The following is a 23251-nucleotide window of genomic DNA, read 5'->3' on the forward strand; positions in this document are numbered from 1 at the left end:
ATCGATAATTTGCACACACAATTCTATCAATTCAAGTGCGGCAACCTTCCATTATTGGAAAAAAAGTAGAAATATTAAGTTTTTTTGATCTTAACATAGTGTATTATAAATCAAAATCAATCATTTTAGCATATTTAGAAGAAATTAGAAGAAAAAAATCTGATGTTCTTTGCTGTGATGTCTCAAGTGTAATAAAAGCATGTTCCAGAACCTTTAAAATCTAGAGCATTTGTTTAATCTACAGAAAAATTCCAGTTTTAACCCGGTAGACATTCTCCATCATCTGCACAGCTCTTTACATTGCAAATTGCATTCACATTTGACAAAGACTAGCCACCTTCTACTGCAGCAGAAATGAAGAAGTAAAATTTTACAATGCTTACCCTGTAAAGAATTCTTGAACATAAAGGAAAGAAATTTTAATTTAATGGTGATTTTGTGGTGGCATATGACTTAGCTATCTTTCAAAACAACATTTTGGGCCCAAGCTCCATGGATAATTTCCCTATTAAAATCTGAAACAATAGAAACATACAACAGAAAACTGTAATATAACAGAAAGACTATTTTTCTTTGTATTCTGTATTTACTAAATGAGTCATATAATTCCCTGCGGCCAAACTGCATTCACTGGTTTTTTTTGTTTTGTTTTGTTTTTTAAAAAGAAAAAGCAAGCAAAGAAAATAGCTCTAATGCACAAAGGAATGTTTTTGTATTGCAGCTACCAAAAATAGAGCCTGGCTTTGGTGAGTCCATTTCTCAAAAGCATGGAGTACTGAAGAAGAAGGAAAATCCACACAGGTAACAGACTCTGAAGCTTTTGGAGATAAGATCACCCTCATCCCTCAAAATTTCTCACAGACCACCATAAACACTTATTATCAACTGTTTGTTTTTTGTAGTTCTGCAAACTCACTGCAAATCATTTATCACAGCCTGTCTGTTCATAGGTTAGGAACCACTGAAATTTTTATTAACCAGGGCCTATGAACACACACACACACACACACACACACACACACCCTTAGCACTGAGCTGAACACAAATAATAAGGTAGAGCAAGAAGCACTAACCTATACTGAGCACTTCTGGTTATTTTGAAGAGACAGTGCATCAGCTAGCTAAAATGCTTGAGTGGTTCCACCTCTACTGCCTCAGAGGACCCTCTACCACAGGGTCCTCTCCCCTCTAGGAACCCCCCATCTCCCTTAGCACAGAAGCAGCCTGCTGTCCTTGTTCCCCAGGGCAGCACTGCTGCTAGACACCAAGCCAGATGCTGTTCTTCTCAGTCAGTGAGGGAGCCATAAGCCAAGTGCATATCAACAGAATCTACTCCCTTCTCAAGGCATGGAAGGGAAAAAAACAAATCCGTTTCTCGCATAGAAAAATACTACAGGCATGTGCAGTTTATAAATTTTAAATCCTGAAGCACAGCAAAAAGAAAAAAAAACAGACTAAATGGAAGGAGTTAACAGAGCTAGCGCTTGCAGCATGTGAGGCAGACAAATAAACAGACATCCCACAAAACCTCCCACTTTCTGATGTGCCTTGGACAAAAAGATAGAGATAGCTATAGAGCACCGATCCTGATAGCATACTTGCTGAGGCTGGTAGTGTGCTCCATCTGGATTTTTCCCTATTTAAGGACTCTTGTTTTCAAAGAAAAAATGCTTTTGCAGATGAAGAAATGAGATTAAGGACCTGCTTAGTGAATAACCCATCTGAAGTCAGTAACAAAAGACACTGCTTTTACAGGAACAATGACAATCAGTACTGATTCCTAATGGAAACCCTCAGAAGAAAAAAAAAAAAATTATACGGAAGGATAATTTCAACATTAGGGAAAAAAAAGTCAAAACAAGCAAACTGCAATGGATACCTGAGTCACAGCGAATGCTCAGTTTGCATCATACCCGTCTGTCTTGTTACATGTAAAACTAGAAACCAGGACCTGCCTGGAGAGGTAAGAGAGCAAGGGCAAGGTACAAACTACAGGAAGTGTTGAAAGATAAGCATTTGGAAAGGTTCGGACGTAGCAAGTCTGCAGTAACATGGACACTATGATACTCAATAAAAACAACCTTCCAGTGCTATGAAAGACGCAGATGAAGCAAAGTATTCAGAACAGGAACACCACAAGGGCATGGATACGCAGCGTGCAAAGCACATGCCACGCTTGAAGGAAGAGCGGATACGACACGGCATATCAATTTGGTGAAGACAATTCTAGATGAGAAGAGAAGCTCAAGAGAATTATAGATGTTTCTTCATAATGGAAGAAGAAATACCAACAAAATTCAAAACTGATACAACAACAGAAACTTCACCCTAATACAGAACACCGTCAAGTTTCTGCTTTGCACTAACATAGTCCGTCTCAAACGTAAGCAGGATACCACACCTATGGGAAAACGCAACACTGAATACAAGTAAGAGTAAAAAGAATAGCAAGAAAGCAAGCTTTGGAATTCCAGTCAGCAAAGGACTAAAAACCTTTAACAGCATTTCGCATCTCATTTTGCCTCATGCCCCTCTCCTAAGTGAATTTTAGTGTTCACGTTCCCTGCTAAATTATCCTAGATACAGTATTGATGCGGCTCTATTGCTCCTCGTGCCTAAGATAACTCATATTCATGAAGCACTTCCTACATGTCCTCTGAGAGTATAGTACATAAACCATGAATTATTAAACTTAATAAACATCTGAATAGCAGCAGGCTCTACAGAAGCAGATCTCAGCACAGAAGAAAGTTTTGGAAATCTTTTTCTTCTGTCCCCATAGTGTTTAAGTGTCTACTGTAATATTGGAAGATTTAACTACCTACATTTACTGCACTAAATGCATGCACAGAATCAAGTTACACTGATGATGATACCACGTATGATGTAATTGCTTATCATTAAGCATGGAGAAGTAGTTGAAGTTAATCAAATCAATAAAAAGAACAGGCATCGTCCGTTTTTGCCTAGACCTCACAGACCTCAATTACATGGGAACACTACCACTTACTTCCAGAAGCACCACTCATCAAGTTCTCTGCAACAAACGTTCCAGCCTGTTCTATAACAGAGTAGACTGGGCACAGAGACCAAACTAAGCTCTTCTAACACCACTTCGAAAATAGTACTTCAAAGCAACGTTTCTGGTGTATCACTCATACCAGAAATATTTCAGGAGAAGGTGCATGACATATAAGGACTGAGAAGAAAAGTCACTACAGCACAAAGCAGATAAGGCAAAACTCCTCCTGAGCAACACACCACAGCATGGCAAAACATAAATCACTCCAGGACAAATTACCTCCACTGGCCACTACTGGGTAAAAAAAGATGATAAAATCTGCTCCAAATAAAATCCAAGAAATAAAGCAAGAGAAAGCTTCTCAAAAAAAACATCTGAAAGCCACAACAAGGTTGTTGACTTACCCAGTAGCATCAGTACAAATCACTGGGAAGACACCCACAAAAAATTAAATATCACAATAAGAGGGATAGGCTATCACATTCAAACCAAATCTAAACCAGAGAAGAGCATAGTACGCAGATCTTTTACCAATATTTGTGGAACGGTAAAGGCAGGAAAGAGCACTCCGAGACAAGCTGACTGCTGTAAACTTGTAGCCAAACAGAAATGCCACCGTTACTGCATGTCAGCAACATAATTTTATATATTCCCAAAGTAATAACCCAAGCGGTACTGTGATAAAAACTTACACAGTTGTTTAGCAGGAACATTAGCAACAGCATCTTCAATAACTTTTCTGAAAAAAGGAGGAGGATATACTAATAAATACCTAAATAAAGGGACAGAAGACCCTTGATAAGACAGGTCCTGATACTGGTACAAGGAAACGGTTTCTGTAAGCACCAAGCAGAAAGCAGAGTGCATGTGAAAGCTATTTACTGACAAGTCTGTTCAGCCTTCTATCTCATGTACAAACCCATACTATGTCACATATCTAGCAAGTAACATTGAAACCAAAGAAGATATAATCGGCACATCTACTAACAAGTGTTTGCAACAGATGCACTAAGTATTTCATAAGTTTATCCATAGTCAGTAAGTAAACGTATACTGATTTTATATGAAATAGTTTCAAACAAGTGCTACGTTAAATCAAGGAGGATTTGTTTTTAAAACAACACTGATACAATCACAATTAATTCTTTCTAATTGGCAGGCTAAAACATATACCATCAAAAAGTAGTAACTTAACAATTCACTTTTTCACATGTGTAAAATACACTGCCAACACATGAAAGCAAAAACAGTTTCCTATGTACCCAAGTAATACATGTAACGGGTCTCAATCAAGCATCACTTGCATCACTTTTAACAGAAAACATCATCTCTTGATCAGGATAACAAATTTCAGGTACAAGAATGAATGCTTTTAAACAGAACAAAGCATGTTTTCACTTCAATCAGATCTGCTGGTTAGTGTCCCATTTTAGATGACAACTCTATATCACATTTTGGAATTTTTTAAATTGATGTTGCCACCTAGTGGTTTTTTTTCAATAGTATTAAATATTCACAAAAGCCAGAATGAAAACATCAATATCTAGAGTGAATTTGAGAAAATCATCAGATATTTTAATTTTTTTTAAATATAGAAAACTCTACTATTCCTCTCTACCCACAACAAAGGAAATTACCAAGGATTATTTATATAATTAAGCCTAAGGTAGTAAATGCTCTTTAAAATAAAAGTCATTCTTATGAGCAGAATATAAGAATAAGAGATAAGAATATAAGATAGTATCATCAAATATCTAGTTTACATTAGACAGTAATCCCATTTTGAACAACTTTCCAAAACTATTTCACACACAATTTCAGAGAAAAAAATATAGTTACTAAAATCTGTTTACTGTTAAAAATCTGTTTGTAAAAGCTTTTCCTTTCACTTTCTTGAACACAAAATAGAAAAGAAGAGCAGATTTCCAATCTGTCTTGCAGCTTTGCCATTCTGTGTTTAATAGAAATGTAAGTACCCTAAGCACAGGAGTTAAAATGCAGAGCAAGTCCTACTTTATCCAGTATCAGAGAAAACAACTTTCAAAACGCTTCCACTAGAAAGTTTGGCTAAACAGTTAAAGAAAGAAGAGAGACAAACTGGAGAAGAAGTTCTCAATAATCATGCCATCACCCATTGCCATTTCTTCCGGATCCAAACTAGCATATACATTTAGGAGAGCACTGCTGTTACAGATAACCCCATTCTTTGTTCAGATTACATCTATATTCTTATAAATATCTCTTGAAAATCCAGATGCTGACTAGGCAGCAACAGTAACAGCCGCTTGACAAGACTGTATGTCACTCCCATCCCTTCTGTTGATGTCCCTGTTTCTAGAGACTAGTAGAAAGACAAATAAACTACATTTTAATCAAAAACTTTCAATATTTTTTCCAAATAGTTCAGTGATGGTTATTTTAGCATTCTTGGAAATGAAACATGCAAGAAGAAAGTCAAACAGATTTGATCAAACACAAAACCAATTAATTTCAACCAGCAGATTGTTTTTTTAAAGCCATCTTTCTTCTAGCAAAGAAATACAGTTTCTATCTTTTTTTTTTTTGCTTCTTAAAAAAAAGTAGAGTTTATGTAATCATTCTGTGTCTATCCACATACTTGCCAGTTTTAACAACATTTGAAAAGTAGATAGAGGCCTCAGAGCTATTTAACTTTCTACAAGTTTTGTGAAAAGTGGCCACTGGTACTTGTTAGTACCTCACAGAGAAAAGCCAGGGGAGTCCAGCTCTGATATTTTTGCACAACACATGTGGGCTTAAAAGAAGCGTAAGAGGTAGGCTTATGGAAGTGGGAAACTGAAGCACGGGAGAGAGTAAAGCTATTGAGGTATGACCAAGGTGGCTTGAAGGTCTGTACTACCCACTTTAACCTTTGTCTAATTGGCATTATTAATAGCACGTCTCTTGTACACTTATATACATATGCAGAATATAGAGGTTGATAGTAATACTAAGTTTTTTTTTTTTTTTAATACGTTTCATATACAAGTGCTACTAATGTCATAGTTAGGCAAAAAAGGTTATTTCTTTCTTCTCAATCTTAAACAGATCTATAGACCAGTCTTTTGTTTAAAACACCATTCTCTAACTTACTTAAATGATCTTCCCATTATTTCCTGGCACACTTTTGATCTACTTTAGAATATGAACAGAATTTCCATAATGAAGAAAAGTCATACCTTAAAAATGCTTTCAAGCCATTTCAACTATTTTAGCTAAAATTTCTGTTCACTGTACAGTGCTACATAGCTTTGTCCACTTGAACACAAAAGCTCGTTTTGTGAGGGTAGGTACAAAGCTTCTTTTAAGAGAAGCAATAGCAGCTGAACGTTCAATGTAAATAAAATCAGAAGTCACACTGCAAACCACCAGTATTTCAAGATACTACTTTAAACGAGATTCAACCTTAAAAAGGTCTTTACAAAGCCAATTTGCAAATGAGAAGTTCAGGACTATCTACTACTGCAGTTCCCAGCACTGAAATAATTTTTTAAAATGTTAATAATACAACTTGCTTTGTGTTTAAAGAAAGCCTATATGGCTTTAATTGTATTTGAATTTTAACTCAATTAATTCTCTTTAAAAACGTTCAAATGTACAGCAGAAAAAGGCCCCTTCCCTTTGATGCCATTCCTGCTTACAATGTCCAACAGTTAGGTGAGCTACTTGCAAATATTCTCTCAGATATGCTGATCTAAGTACCATTTTTTCATTTCAAAGGTCCTGGAGATTTTTCCTGGAAAAATCTCCAGGACATCATTTTATTTTGTCATCACCAGTTTAGCATTAAATGTATGCCTTTTCACTTCCTAGCTGCCTCTAGCAAGCTTTTCTGAACAGCAGCAAGGATCAGAGCATGGCAGAGGTTTAAGGAACGCAGTATATTTGCATTCAGATTACGCGAACAAACAGCAGTGATTACTCCTCACTACAGATCACATAAAGCAAGACAGCGTAGCCCAGTAAATATGGCGTTGCCATCGTTTGAAATGCGTCACAGGCTTTGGGTTAAGCTAATAACACAAGCCTCGGAACTTGCCAGGCTTCGTCTGAGCTTGTCTTGGCCTGCTTGGAGATTTGTTTTAGCTTGTAACAGCAACTGTCTACTGATCAAATGACTTTGCTTCAGTTTTAGTGTAGCTTTGTACAATTGTGTGGTATAACACCTACTGTTATGTGCATTTTCCTAATTAATATAGCAATAATAAGTAGTTATTCCACGTAGATTGAACTATCTGTGACACTGGAATAAAACGCAGCATAAAGGGGCAAAGGCACGGGATGACTGCAGAAGCCTAGAAAGTCACAGGATGGTATGAGAGGCCTCAGGGCTACAAGCAACTCACAAACGGTCAATTGCTGGTCAAAGGATTGCAGCCTGGGTGCAGGGAAAAACCTGTTTTAGGTATAACAAGGAGAACAATTATCCAAAATACGTAATATACAGCATTACATAGTAAATCCGGACTTTAGCACGGATTGTAACACGGATTTGCAAGTCAGTGAAGAAAGAACAAGTTGCAGAACACGTCAGTAAACATATAAAAGTGACCTAAGTGGATCTCAGAGCGAGGAAGAAGAAATTATCAACATCAACATCATACTCCTCCCAGTGGCAGACTCGGGATGCTGATGAATGGCCATATCCCTCCCCTCAGCTGAAGCCATCAACCTCAGAAGGGTGGGCATAGCATGGGGGGGGGGGGGGGTAGGACTAGATGATCTCCATAGCTCCCTTCCAACCTCAACCGTTCTGTGATTCTGTGATCAGAAAAAGAGTAGATACTACAAAGTTCGCGTATTTGTCATTTTTACTGTTTCAAATGTTAGTATCATTGTAACTTGACTGTCGGCAATTTTTTGATAGACTGTTAAGACTTCAATTAGACTAACCACAAATTCTTTGTTCTGCATATAAAGTGCATTTCTTTTGTCCATAACAAGACTTTGAGTGTAGTATACTGGTGGGAATTCAAGCAACCTATTCTGCAGCTTGGATGCAACAAATTAGTAAGAACAGGCTCTAAGAAGAGTTGAAAGAACAGGGGCAGATGAATGCATTAGTAACTATTTTCCCTGATGTGTGTGAAACAGATGTTCAAGCTGCACTTGTGCACCACCTTGACAGGTGGTGGGAGAGGATCATGCTGCAAACACGGGAGATCAGCAGTGGGGAACTTCAGGCTGAGAAAGAATGTAGACGGGAGCCCTAAAGCTGGGTTGTCTACCTGACAGTCTCCACCAAGAAAACGGGGGGCTTAGAATAAAGTTCATTTATATTACTTTAAATAAAGACAGTCAAAAAAATGTAGTATTAAGAAGGATAGTAGCAAAGATTTTCATTTTATATACATATAAAATGCATACCCATAAACCATGCATACACACATGCTCTCTTCACCTCCCTAATTCCCAGTTTGCAACTTTGAGAGCTGTTTCAGCATTTCAGTTGTTTGACCACACCAACAGGAGAACATACCCATGTCTTCCCCTTTAGTGAAGCATTAAATTGCAAATGAGACTTTTCCCTCTCCTGTACTCAGTCTCTGCCTTATCTTCTATTTCCTTCCTCCAGATACCACCAACCATACCCATTAGGTCTCTTTAGATGGAAAATGACATAATACATACCCAATTTTCATTCCAGTGTTCTAGGAAAAATTTATTGGCTGCAAATGTGGACTTTGCTGTTTTCCATTGGTGCCGATAAAAGCAGAAATAGAATTATATTATGGGAAATGGGGTAGAGGTGTTTTTAATTCTTGATTAAGCTTTAATTCCACGGTATCTGTGACTTTCACTTTCAAAGAGAAAAAAAAAAGCGTCAACTCAAGAAACAAAAAAAGGCAGCTTCCTCCTCTATTTTTCACTTGCTTATAACATTCTAATGCTTTGATGAGAACAACACACGAAGATGACCCCTAAAGAAAGATGACCTTACTAAGCAAAGAATTGGAAGGGAACCAATTTTCCTACTTTGTTGTTTTCCATATCTCCTGAAATACTGAGAGATATCATCTCTGCCAGTATACTATTACCTTTATAGGGTGGTAAGAGACTTTATGCACTGTTTGAGTTTAAGATATGTTTAAAAATCCCCAAATGAAATTGTTATGCAAAGATAGTATTTTATCTACATATACATACATAATCATTATTATCTATACCAATAAAATTATAAAATATGATGTGTACCATTTGTTCCCTTGCATGAGGCCACTAGCCACAAAAAAAGTGGGCTAAGTAGGCATCTGGGGATGCCAATCACCCATCTCATGTCAGCAAGAATCAACAAACTTCAACTGCCAAGAGTACAAGAAGGAAATATGTACGGTAAAAAGGTTAGCTACTGACAGATTCAATAAATGACCACCCTATAATTATCAACAATTCGATCACTTTCTTAATCTTTTCTACAGGTGACCAACTACTTTAGCCACAATTACAGGAAACAGACTCAAAAGTTTTTAGAATTATGGCAATGCAACAATAAATACACACACACTTATATGTGTGTGTTTGTGTATATATATAAATATATATATATATATATATATATATAGTATGATATGACATGACCTTGCTAGGGTTTTTGACCATCCTAACAAAAATAAGTTTAAAGAACAAAAAATCCAAACATTGACAATAAAACTCATTAAAGACACAGAAAGACATCTATACTAGAGGACTGAAAACTTTACACAAAAAATACCATGTTACACAAAATCACTGTTACAGTCATGGAAATCAAGCACTCTCATCATTAAAAAGCAAAGAAAATCAAGGACATACTTTCTTACCTATAAATTGGTTGACTAACCCTACGCTAAAATGTATCACTAATATCAAGGGCAGAATTGGTTGAAGATGATTTATTGGAAGATGAAAAAAATTAGTCAAGTCAAAAGTTATGCAAAGATACAAAATGAGCCATTAAACTACAAACAAGCAAGTAAATAGTATATACTTAAGCTATTTCTCTTGTAAAACGCATTGCATATCCATAATAACAAGAATTCTAGTCAAGAGCCAAGAAGAACAGTCAATGGGTACCACATAAATGCTTTATGCAGAGAAGCTATGCAGATGTTAGCAGATTTACTAGGCATGAAAATATTCCTCAGACATTCGGTTATGAACAAAGCTTTATCTTAAAAACGCTCTGAACAAATTAACACATTCTCTGGATTTTCTCCACAGAGTCCTGACACTATGGAAGAACAATCAGAGGTCACATCTGTCCTAGATCTCCTTTTTTAAATCTTTCCCAACTTTTGCGCTATTACCTTTGTCATAATTAACCATATACTTGTTTAGATTTAAAAGGGACACTGTTAATATGATTAATACCACTTTCTGTTTTAAAAATTCAAGTCACATTATTCTATTTAATGATACGTCTTCCAGAAAAATTAAATGAGGTTTCCTTCCTCATTTCTTGATGTCATATGAAGAAAATATAAAGCAATATCTAGCTTTTTATGAAGGCCATAAATAAATGAGAAAGAATTTTCTGATGCCACTTAACTCTTTGGTGTTACAACAGCCATGAGAGGACTTTCTTTGCATAATTTTATTTTTAAGATAACTTTACTACTTGACATATTTCTCTAAAATGGCGATTAAACGTTTCAAAGTGAGATAAGGAGATAGCACAACAATGCAAAAATGTCAGATTCATTGATTCAGATGTGAGGCAATGAGAAGAGTGCAGTATTCCTTTTTACACACGTACAACCTGAGTCAAATTAACGTGCGACATTCTCCTCAGTTGTAAAGAGAGGGTATCATAAAAATCCATTTAATAAAGGCCTTGAATGTTTCTAAACTATTTTTGGATCCTCACACAGTAAGTATATAAACACAACTCAATACTTTTTTAACGTGATATAAGCAGAAAAAAGTGCCAAAAGTAAAGTCTATTACTTGAAGACTAAAATATTTTTGACGCTTAGTTTGCTGTGGTGTTAACAGTCTCAGGTCACAACACAAAGATATTTTACTGTAGAGCTTCCCTAAAATCAATCACACTATCTTAGTATTTAGCACGCTGTCCTAAAATACAAGGAATATCAGAAAATTAACATATACATAGTTACCAATAATGACGCATAAGATTTGCTACATATAACGTCAACAGTTTACTGTGGAGAAAAGTAACTTTTCTTTTTTTTTTTTTTTTTTTTTTTTTTTAAAACTACACAGTTTGAATTCACAAACCCAGCAGAGTCCTCTTGCCTTTTCTATCTTTTGTGTTGCGGGTGAGGTATTTTCAGAAGGACGGTGGTTTAAGTCTCATTTAAACAGCATTGCCTAGCTCGGGAAAAAGAGATGTTTGTACTAAATGCAGTTTCAGAGAGTGCAGTGATCAGGCATACTTACTAGCTCCACAGCACTGAACTTTGATTTTAAGTAGTGCTTGTTTCCATTGTCCACTGTTTTTATTTTCCTGCAACTCTGTTCCCCTCAGCAGCTAAGATACACTTATCTTTACACCCTCAGCCACGTTACCAGGATGGGCGCAGGTAGTGGCTAATCCAAGGTCAGAGAAGCTGGCAGCAGACACAGAATAGTCCAAGTACAGAAAACCAAAATGAAATGGAAGGCCCAAGGCCTCCTTACAAAGAAAGTCAGCAACATTTGGGGGGTCACAACATTGAAAAAGAAGCACAAGAGAAGCGGCAAAGGCTGCAAGGCAGCTGTGGGACTGCCAGTCAGTCCTTCCAACAGACTAACCAGTCTGGTTAGTCTGACCAACAGTCAGGGATGGAGAACACTCACTTTACCAGAAAGAACGTTGGACCAAAATTTCCAACCAAACTCAAAACTTTTTTCTCTAACAAATTCACCGAGTAGTATTCGAAACATACTGAGTCTATTTATTGTCACCTGTGGCCATAGTGGCCACTTCTCCAGGTGTTAAAACTAGACTTACCATAACATCTGATTAGTCTTAGATTGTGATGTTCTCTCCTATGAGCCCTACTGAGATAGATGGAACTTTCCATAAAAGGATGTTTGTTTCAAATAGCAAATGCAAATTAAAACAGAGCATTTGGTGGAATGAAGTATGATACCCAAAATTAAATCTAATTCAATTCAATTCATTGAGTTTTTCCTACTCTACTATCCAAACCACATTCTCATTTAATTAACAGTGGTCTATAACATGAATACTGAACATCAGGCATTGATACATGCAACAAGTTAAAAGATGGTAACCTCAGCCTAGTTCTTTTTAGTCATGCCCATGTCACAACAGCTTAATCAAAATTGGAACACACACTACCATCTTTTTATGGGCTATTATCCCAGAGCTTTGTTATTCCGTTCCAAATTCTTACATAAGTGGAAAAATAAAGAGTTGTGTCTAATTCATATACAAGCTATGCATATTAAAAAAAAATGAAAGTAGGTTGTTGTCCATATTACTTGAGTATGCTACTCTAATCCTCTACGGTGACACAATCTCGCATGCTAACCAAGCACCACCATGAAGGGAGTCCTTTTTCCTGAGTGCTTTTTGTTGACTATATAATACAAGGACTATATCAGACTTGCACTTAAAACTATCAGCATATTCATCTTATTTTTGTTATACTACCCATTTACTATATCCAGAATTATCTTATTTGATGAAACACACAAAAAAGCTACACTAATATTGCCTTGCATGTCAATTAGAACAGAAACAACACTTTCTCTTCAGTGTCAGGTTTTTCACAGATGTTTAAGTTTTACCAGTCCAGGGAGTCAAGTGCCTGTGCTTCTAGGTCAGAACTTACCTGGAAGGTCAACTGGGTAAAACTAAGTATCTTAGCACCTATCTTACCTTTTAAGTCAAACTGAGATTCACAAATTGTGTCTTCACGTCTAGATTATCTAAGGGACTTCAGTGGCAAACATGCTCAGATCGTATTTAATCCACAACAGCAACACTGAGTTCATCACAAAGCTCCCTGTTCACAGGACTGCTAGTTCCTTCTGATTAAAGAGTGACTCTATAAAACGTACAGCATTGGAAGCAATTACAAAAACCTTAGGCATCATCTTCTCAACCCATCTGACACAGGTCATTTTGTACCATCCGATAGATCAAGCATTTCTAGGCAACGCCAAGTATACGAAAATCTCTAATTTACATAGAAAAATAAAGGCAAATCTCTTAAAGCATTTGACTGGACTTTGATTAAATGTCTATGATCAGTATCATGAGACTTGCAAACCCACACTTGTTGGAATACTGTGTTACCAATACACAAGACAGGTAGCCCCGAGCAACATGCAGCCATTAAAAACAACAACAAATAAAACCAAAGAAAAATGCTTTTTCCAGTTACTGTTATGTGTACAGATGACTCCTATTCCTATGAACTAGATCGCATAAGAGTTTCATGAAGCTTCTGGTCTTTTTCAAGCTCCCCTGACAAAGCTGAGATTTTAAAATATACACCTGGGAACAGACTCTGGCAACAGGGAGCTGCCATACCGTGCCTTGTGACCCCAGAAAGCAACTAGAATGAAAACTTAAGCCTTTTATTTCCTTTGGTCCCCCACTTATAAAAATGCTGAATTATGGCTGCTATGCTCAAAAAGTTTCCTTTTAATCATCTTAATAGCCTCATTTTGAGCAAAACATTGCCTTTTTTTGGAACTCAGACTTACTTGGCCACAATCAAACAGCAGGTTGATACCAGTGCATCAGTAACACTTTGTAGTAAAGCCTCCCTTTCAGTTACTCGTCCTCTAACTCCTGCTGAATAATCAAGAGCAAAAGACTGAAGAGATACAAAGCTACTGCCCTTCCCTCACATCGATGCCTAGCACACCCTACAATCCTGTGACTGACACTTGCTCACAGCAGGTTGAAATAATAGGCTTGAAATCACTCTGGCATCATATCTCTTATTTCATAGATGAGTGAATTACTGAGCTACTACATAAGCATGAGAACTGAAGCTTTAAGAGAGTTAGTTGTTCACAGCAACAGATGGGAGGGGAAAAAAAAAAACACACACACTTATATTCATGCCTTTAAATCCAAAGCTCACTTTGGCATCAAACTCAGATCTGCAGATGCCAATAAAGTCTATAGGAAAATCAGCATTTCAGGCACTCCCATTCCTTCAGTCTGTCCTACTCCCTGGCTAAGGCATCCCTCCCAGCCCCTTCTTTCTTCTTTCTCTTACTGTATTTGGGGTTATGAATGAGCACTGTACGTATAGTATGATATTATATTATTGTTAATCTTCCAGTTTCACAACTAGTTTCACTACTGACCCAGGCAGAGGAACGCTGCATGTTAGATCATTCACACCTCTTTTGGATCTACGCTTACAGCTACAGTCACCTGTTGTTCCTCTACTGAAGAGGTCTTTAAAAACCTTGAAACTCCCATACTAATTCACATCAAAGATCGACCTAGGCCTGTAGCATATCACTAGATGCCAGAAACATATCCTTAGAGATGAGCATAGAAGTGGATGACTCTATATCAGAAAAAGCTTACACGATAGCATTTCAGGAAACACTGGATTGGAAAGTCAGAAAAATTGCATGTGCAGTAACATACTTAATAACTACTACTGTCTACTCTTCTCCTCCTCAAATCCATTTATAATTTGACCTCTATAGTATCTTGTAGATATATTCTGCTGTTTGTACTATATTCAAAAAAAAAAAATTCTCTGGCATTAAACATGCTCTCTGGCTACCCTAGTTTTGTCATAAGAAGAGGTAAATTATTTACTATTCACTTGCATATGAGTAAAGATTTAAGCACTTCTGTGAAATATCCATTAGTTATCGCTACTTGTCTGAAAAGCACGTAAGTCATAAGTGAAGCTGTTCAATAGCCTCAGTTAACTTTACTACCTCCTTCATTAACCATTTTCTAGTTCTACCACATCCTTTTAGAGGCAGTAAGATGAGATCCACATACAAACTGAGCACAAAGCGTATTTATATAGTAGCACAATTTATTTTAAAAGATTTTATAATTAGCTTTTAAACATTAAAATAACCAGTTCTTAAAAAAAACAGTTGTCCCAACCCAGTCTATTCACGGGCTTTGTTAATATGAATTCAAATATCTCCTAAATACCTCTACTATTTTACTCTTTAAATGCTCTTTTAAGTTTGTTTTTACATTAGCTGCCCCTTACAGCATAAGATATAACTATTGAAAAGTATTTGAGTCAGACATTATGCTCTGCTCAGGAATAAATTTAAAGAATCGCTTTTCCTCATGAGATCTGATTATGTATTCCCCAAAACAATCCACTGTGTAGTTTAATAACACATTCCGAATTATGTCTCGTTATGATATCTACTCAGTTTGGAAAAGTCTTCCATTCACATATTTTTTCTTCAACTATAACTAAAGCTCCCTTTCATGATCAAACAGTCAATAGAGAACACCGTATTCTTTCCAGGTAGCCATGGAATTTCAATCCAGTGAGATGAACAATACCTTTTCAGACAGCTAATACTTACCATTTTTGACTCTGCACTTTAACATAAATGTCACTTCTCCATCTACTTTTATAGTAGATAAAATACACTGATCACCTTCAGTCAAGCTTCTGAGATCATGTATCACTAGCCTCATTTAAAATAGACATTCAAGTTCACCCATTAATTTATAGGATTTCATTTTTTTTTTAATCTGGTTTAAATAAAGTTGCCTTGTTATGTACCTTGCTTACCTATGACCTTAGATACACTTAACTGGCATTCTTTTAGTTACTTTCAACCTGAATTTTAAGAACTTACATTTTATCATTTTTTTTCTGGGATTCAGAGCTCTACAGTTTCGCTTCTACGTGATTCATAATCCCAAACTCTCTAACTGTCCCTCAAAGGCAGTAAGTGACCACTGGGTACTCATACCCTGGTAGGAGTCAGAAACATAACCAGCTGTTTTAATGTACTTTCATAGCTCTTGTGAACAAAGCAGGCCTAGCCCACTTAACTGCCTACAGTTCAGCAGGACAAATAAAGACCAAAGCTCAAGTTTCTGAAGCTACTGAAAAGAAATTCAGCGTTTTATAGCAACCTGAATCTTTCTTCCGTGAATGCTTAGGCATGGAAGGCCTGATGAAAAGCAGCTCTGTACAGTCAACAGCTGTTTCCTTTCTTAAACACTCTAGAAGAGGAAGTAGCCTGATGCAATGAAAAAAAGCAATTAAAGTCATCCTGCTCTACAGACTGTAGGTACTCCCTTGAAGATGCAACTTAATAATGCATTTCCTATTCTTACAGCAGCCTTTCAGGCAATCACTCACAGAAGCACTTCAATCATATGCATCTACATACTCGGTGCAATGACCTAAGGATTTCTTACATATTTGTTTGTATAAAAATCACTATAGATGTCTGAGTCCATGAAGAATAAATAACGTTACATATAAGCGAACAAAAGCAGGAGGGCAGAAAGTGGGAGACAAGTGAAACAAATAGAGAAATTATGGCAGGGGGTGCGAGGAAGGAAGAATAGATGAACCAAGATCAATGGGAAGAAAAAATAGATGTCCCAAGAGAGAATTTTCTTTAGAACAACAAACACAAGAACAGTATAATCTTTAGTACAGTTTGGAAGTTATTAAACAAATTATTTTAATATCAGAATTTAACATACAGATATTGCACCTAGACAGTTCTGACCTTTATCTCTGCAACAAGTACAATGGAGGGATTAAATCTTTTTTCCTCAGGGATAGGAAAATAACATTGACTTAACTACGGAGTTCTCGCTTCTATTTTAGAAAACTTCAAACTAAGCATTGACAATAGCTCAAGGCAAGTGAAGCCTTTGATTGTTTTAGTCTTTTACATTTAAATTAGTGACTTTTTTCTAATCGACTAATTTTAGTCGAGGAAAAACTGCAAGAGCACCAATACTAACAAGAAGCATTATTTCACAAGAGTTGTTTGTGTAGTTTGCCTTTAACTAACAAGTTCAAGATAAGATTCCCTTCCTTAGCATTAACACTCAAAGAGGCTCCTTAGCCAAACTTTACTTCATTATGCAGTCTTGATATAAAAATCAAAAATCTGCCAGCTGGTTTGCTAGACAAAACCAGAAAACGTAATTTTTAGGTATATGCACCATTTTAATCCTAAGATTTCCAAGCACGTAGGCTAAATTTCAATTTAAAGTGGTATACACAACTCAAAAGTAACTTACTATATTTACAGGGGTGTACTTTTAAACCTAAGTAGATCATTCTCTTCAGCCCAAAAGTTTATCCATAACGTCTTCTATTAAAGACTTTTTCTACGGTTACCTTAGGTTCCAGCAGATACAGACCACTGTAATAAGGCTCTGTAATATGTACTTTATTACCTTATGCAAAGAAATAGCTAGAAAGATAAGCATGTCTTCCGCACATTATCACAAATCCATTCAAATACAATAATTCGCAAAGAGGGAGCTCACTCTTAAAAGGCATGTTACAGGCATGCCAAAGGGGGAATAAGAGGAAGATGACTACCAAGGCTCCGGCAACTTTAAACAGAGCCGTTCCTCTCGCAACGTCCAATAAGACGACTGTTGAACAGATAAAAGGAAGAAATGAGAAAGCAAGAGTAAGTGTCTCCTTTAAAAAAAAAAAAAAAAAGTAGGGACAGGAGAACCAGAAAGCAAAGGCTATCACTTTGAATATATGAAAACTGAGCTCAATTGTATTTTAGAGATACAAGTATAGGTATATGTAAAGATGCATATATAAAGGCAGTTTTTTGTTCCTTTAAATCTGACTAAGATTTTTTTAAAAAATAGTCTAGCAAAATGGGGCCCCAATCCCCATAGTCAACTAGTAATCTACAACAAAATTAGTTATTGGATTATCATCATACAGGCTAGAGTGCAAAATAAGATTTGGGCAGAATTATAACAGGAATCATCAGGTAGGAAGAGGAAGTCACTATGAAGCTAACTGCTACATAATTATGCTTTCGTTTTTAGCAGGCCTATCCCTTTCTTCTGTGTACGATCAAGATCACATCATTTGCTTTCATTAAATATTGGCATAACATGAGGGACTAATCTTTCCTAGTCCTTCTCTTCAACAGCTACTAAACAATTAATACTGGCTTCCCTGACGGTCTTTACCGCGTCATTCCAAGACCAAAAAAAAAGAAAAAAAAAGGCTGCCTCATATTGTTAATATAGTTCTTACATTCTAAATCCAAATTATCTGTATCTTCTCATATTCCATTCTTCAGGAAAAACAGCCATTGCACTGTGAGCTGTATAAAACCAAACAGAAGTAGAGCAACAGTCATTGACCAGCCCCTTCTCCTTAGCATTTCTCAAAGCAATTCAACAGGTCATAATGGAAAAGACTGCCTCTACCTCAAGTGAATGTTAGAAGCCTGATTTATGGTGGCTAATTTAAATTATCTTTTTCAACAGATACCCACAAAAACAGTTAAGTATTGTCTACGTTAAAGAAAAAAGGCTTTTCAGGAACTGCATCTATGCATACTGCATAAGAAAAGCACAGGAACGATATTTTAAATTCCCTTTGTGGAGGGAATCAAAAAACCTGGGCTGACTGTTTACTTCAGAACTGTGCAAAATTTGAAATAGGTCACGAGTGTAACATAAATCAGGAGGTATTACACAGAAGTGTTCCTCAATGGCAAACGGAAGCTTTAGATGGGTAGTTCTTTTCTGCAGGCCTGGACCAACAAGAGAAGGAGGGGCACTTGCTGGCATGTTTTCAGTCATCATTTACATTCTCTTAGAATCCGCTTACACGTTTCAGTTGAGGGGCAGTTAAGAGACTGTCTCAGACTTTGAGGGTTCATATAGGAATCCCAAGAGGCTTTATGTATACATGTAGCCTTTGATCAGTGAACAGAATACATCCAGCAAATGCCTATCCGCACAGCAACTACCTAACAGATGCAGTTCTTAAAACAACTTACTTGTCCAGCAATACAAAATAGTTATTTTGTCCAAGCATAACACATTTGCGGAACCATTAAAATGCTTGCGCAGTTTCCTCGATACCAAGTAATTTTGCAATTTCTTTATCCACATTTAGGCCGGGCTTCCTTCAAAAATATTAAAATAATTTTTAATGTCTATAACAGATGGACATAAATATATATACACACACATCCAGTAGTATCTTCACGAAAGATGACCAGAAAGGGAAGTTAGATAAAGTATATTATCTAAAGCTCATTGTCTTTCTCATGCAACAAAAAGAAAAAGGGTTTCTGTAGAGATATAGATTTACTCTTTTCTTATCGACATTAAGAAGGGAAACAGAGAAACGTACACTAAATCCATTCGACGTACAGGTATTGCTATAAGAAGCATGTGCAGTTTCCACACTCTCCTAAGGATCATTAGTCATAAAGGCAGATGTAGTCCACACCAACCTTTGCCTCTAGCTTCTTCAGTGAAAAGACGACAATTCTGAAGATTGCAATCTTTGAAAAATATTAATGGAATTTTAAAACCAAAAATCAATTTTTAAACACAAAAATCTAGTCTCTTAAGAGACAAGTAATTAACAAAAAAAAAAAAAAAAGGTCTTGTGCTCATTTCCTCAGTAGGATCAGCAGTTCTCCACTAAATGAGGAAATGGAGACAGTTCAATATGACACAATGGAGATAGCTCAATATGACACAACGTTCTCATTAACCCACACTTCTCTCTCTGTAATGGAACTAGCTTATCTAGATACGTTTGCTTCTACAACTGTTACTGCTCCAAAAACTGTTTGAGATTGGATGCTAACTTTATCTGAGAAAAGTCATATTCTGAGGTGGCAAGCAAAAAGTTGAATATTTGTTACAGCCATAACAATAGGTCTTACTTTCGTCCTATGTCTAGATTATCGACGGCCACCAAACAGAACTGTGTGTGCACCTTACAATCTTCTTTTTCACCCACAGCAAGTTATTAAAATGATCAAAAAGCACTTTTAGAACACCATTAAGAAGTCAAGTAAAAAAGGATTTTTTTCCTTTACGTTAACATGTTGGAATGCAGAGAAGTTACCCCAACTGAAGGCTTTGGACCAATTCAAACCACTTTTATCAAATCACATTTACTATGCAATCTGATGTTTCTTTTTACCCAGTAAAGATTGCCATATATATCTTTAACTGTAGTTGCCAAAAAAAAAAAAAAAAAAAAAGTAAATAGCTTCTAGTCTGTCACTTTCTTGAAGACAAAAGGAGACTGATGTTTTTATTTCAAAATCCATGGCCAGGTCTTGGCCGTAAAATTTATTACCATCTTACTCTATAGTTACTGTAAATAACAGAGTGAAACAAAACAAAAAAAAAAAACCCAGAATACAAGTGGCCTGTCCCTCATCATCATAGTTACTCCCCAACAACTCACCTCGATACGATCTGAAATTAAGTTATTAATACGATCATGAAATTAAGTTATTTTCCCTCCCCTATTAAGGCACTTTTGTCTAACGGAATTGTGTAGAACCAGGGTTTTTCTTTAATAAAACAAGGGTTATTGAAAATAATATTATGAAACACAACTATTACAGATCAGATTCAGGTTCCCAAATGGCATCTATATTCATTGCCTGTTCATAAAAGCATTAATCTTGGCAAATGCTTACGAGCAGATAATTCTTTGATAATAGATGCCCTGACACTTATATGACAACAACTACTTTCAGCATACAAATCTGCAGGCGGACTTCCAAATATTGGAAATTCTGGAGCCACTTCCTTTTCAGAATGTAAGCTATTAGAGCTGTGGGATGTTTTCTTACTTTATGACACTGGGAGTATCAAAACAGAAGAACTAATGCTTTGTAATACACATGATAGTTTACACTGAAAATTACTTTAGATTTCATCAAATTCCACAGTCTTTGACATCTGTTTATTATTACGATATAAAGGAACATTAGACTACGTGACTCAAGCATTTAAGATCAAACAGGTCACAACTCCAACTTAAATTTCTGTAATCTCAATAAACACAATTATTTACTTCTTCACAAAATAATTATTAGTATTATATCTAGACAACTAAAATCAACCTTGTTTTTTTCAGCTGAATCTTTCTGTATGTTCTTTTTCTTTTTAAGATGGCGTAACGGTAGGTAATAACGTCTAGACACATGTAAGTGGGCAAAAAAACAAGGTAGAAAGCTACAGCCTGATGATTTAGTTAGCCTAATGGAATCTTAAAATTTGACAAAAAATAGAAGATAAAACTCAATTTAAAATATTCTTAGCAAGAAGACAAAAGGCTATCATGGCAGAAGTCTAACAGGACAGTAACAATGCCCATCATCACATTTTGAGCAAATACTCAACCCAACACCGAGTGGACTTCACAGGTTGAACCACTCTAGGACAACATACGGCCACAAACCACTGGTAGTCCACAGAAAAACTGCAAAAGGCATTTCACACATACGCGTTTCCATCCTTGCAAGGAGACAAAGGAAAAGGGTTTGGGGGCGGGGGGGCACTTTCAAAAGTGTTGCAAGCAAAAAATAAACTAAGGTAATGAAAGTCACTGTAACACTATGCAAGATGATGTGGGTATTTTTTTCTCCTCAAGAACAGCGAATCACTTTCACACATTAAGACCCTACAGTGATGTCATATACTTAAAACCTTGATAAATGTACAATGCATACAGGCCCGAGATGATGTTAGTTGTCTGGAAATGCACAGTACAGAAATCCGGCACTTCCCATGTTATCTAACATATGTACTCTTCACCACTATAAGGCACTATCGGCATGGTCACCATCATCTGTTGTGAAGACCCCAATACTCTCAGTACTGCTTAAAAAGATAAAACTAAAAAAACTACAAGAAAAATGAATTTTGAAACAAGTCTTCATGTTTGGTCTTACACATTTGCACCCAAGCATTTAACACACTTAATCCTCCCCACGCATTCACATGCCACACATTAGCTGAATTTTTCTACACACAGAAGTCTATTGTTAAACTTTTGGTAGAAATTTGCGTCAAAGAACACAAATCTCTGCTTGGGTCCTCTTCTGGCTTTTGTTTTATTCATTTTGTCCTTAAAATCAATTAGAAATAAAGTCAAGCAAAATAAAAATTATAACGCTGGATGTTTGTTCCAGCTTAAGCCACTACTAGTCTGAGTATAGACAAGAGTTTGCAGTTCTGCTGAATGCAAAAGCTAGGCAAACCTCAGACTGCCTCTTACATAATTGGGTTCTGTTAGTGCTAAGTAAAGGACAGCAAAAAAGCTTGTCTACCTGCAAGCAAGTTTATCTCTGAACACAGATGGGGCATCCGTTGAAAATGCTATCTCACAGACCTCTCTCAATGCAGACCTCCATTTTAAGGAGAAGTAGTTCACGGAGAACCTGAACTAACCATTTTGATTAATCTTTTGCCTGATCCAAAAAAATACATATGCCATTTGTACATGCTGCATGTAAGTCCATCCATTATTACCAAAAGCAAGTGCTACCCAGTATTTTTAAATAGTCATATTATATTATGCTTCTTCAGTAGTCTGGGTAATTGAATTAAAAAAAAAAAAAAAAAAGACCTCAGTTTAAGTATCATATACAGTTTTACATTTAGCTTTGATTCAAGACAACATGCTTTCTCTTCAGAACACGAGTCACTTACCTTCTCATTTCCTACTCTTCCCACAACATTACACAAACACTATGGATTCACCTCCACTACTTCTCATAATTGACTTAAGGGGTCAACACTGAGCAGTCACAGGACTGATCTCACAGCCTTTCATGGCAATTAAGGTCATAACAGACAAAAAGCTATTCAGAAGGAAAGAGCACTGCATTTTTTTTTCTTCTTGTGTCATCATCTTAATACTGTTCAAACAAAAGCCTGCAAGTTACAATGCAATGTAACCCTCCTAGCCAATTCTAGAAGAGTCCTGCAGTTCTTCGAAGCACATTGTTGCCAGCAACAATGGAAGTTGCTCTGTAAAGCTATGACTCAACAGACAAGGGTCTTCCTACAAGCTACAGGGAAAAAAAAAAAGCTTTGGATTCAAAACTGTGAAACAAGATCTTATGTTGTAGAACTTCCGCTCCTTAAATCAACATTTTCATTTGCAACTACTGCATATTTAACGTGCATCACAGATGATATACAGTTCTATAACATACTAGCATATGCTGTAGCAGTTGGATTTAAAGCAAGGCTGGAAACAGCAGAAAAAAAGGGCTACTTCTGCTGAG

At 36.4% G+C, this 23251-nt stretch overlaps 1 protein-coding gene across 8 annotated transcripts in view; it reads right to left on the bottom strand.

The window, feature by feature from the left end:
* SRPK2 (SRSF protein kinase 2) overlaps window positions 1-23251 on the bottom strand; it is a 153302-nt gene that overhangs the window by 127334 nt on the left and 2717 nt on the right. The gene's annotated exons all lie outside the window — the stretch shown is intronic.

This window comes from Struthio camelus, chromosome 1 (genome assembly GCF_040807025.1).
Source record: "Struthio camelus isolate bStrCam1 chromosome 1, bStrCam1.hap1, whole genome shotgun sequence".
In the NCBI taxonomy this organism is placed as follows: Eukaryota; Metazoa; Chordata; class Aves; order Struthioniformes; family Struthionidae; genus Struthio; species Struthio camelus.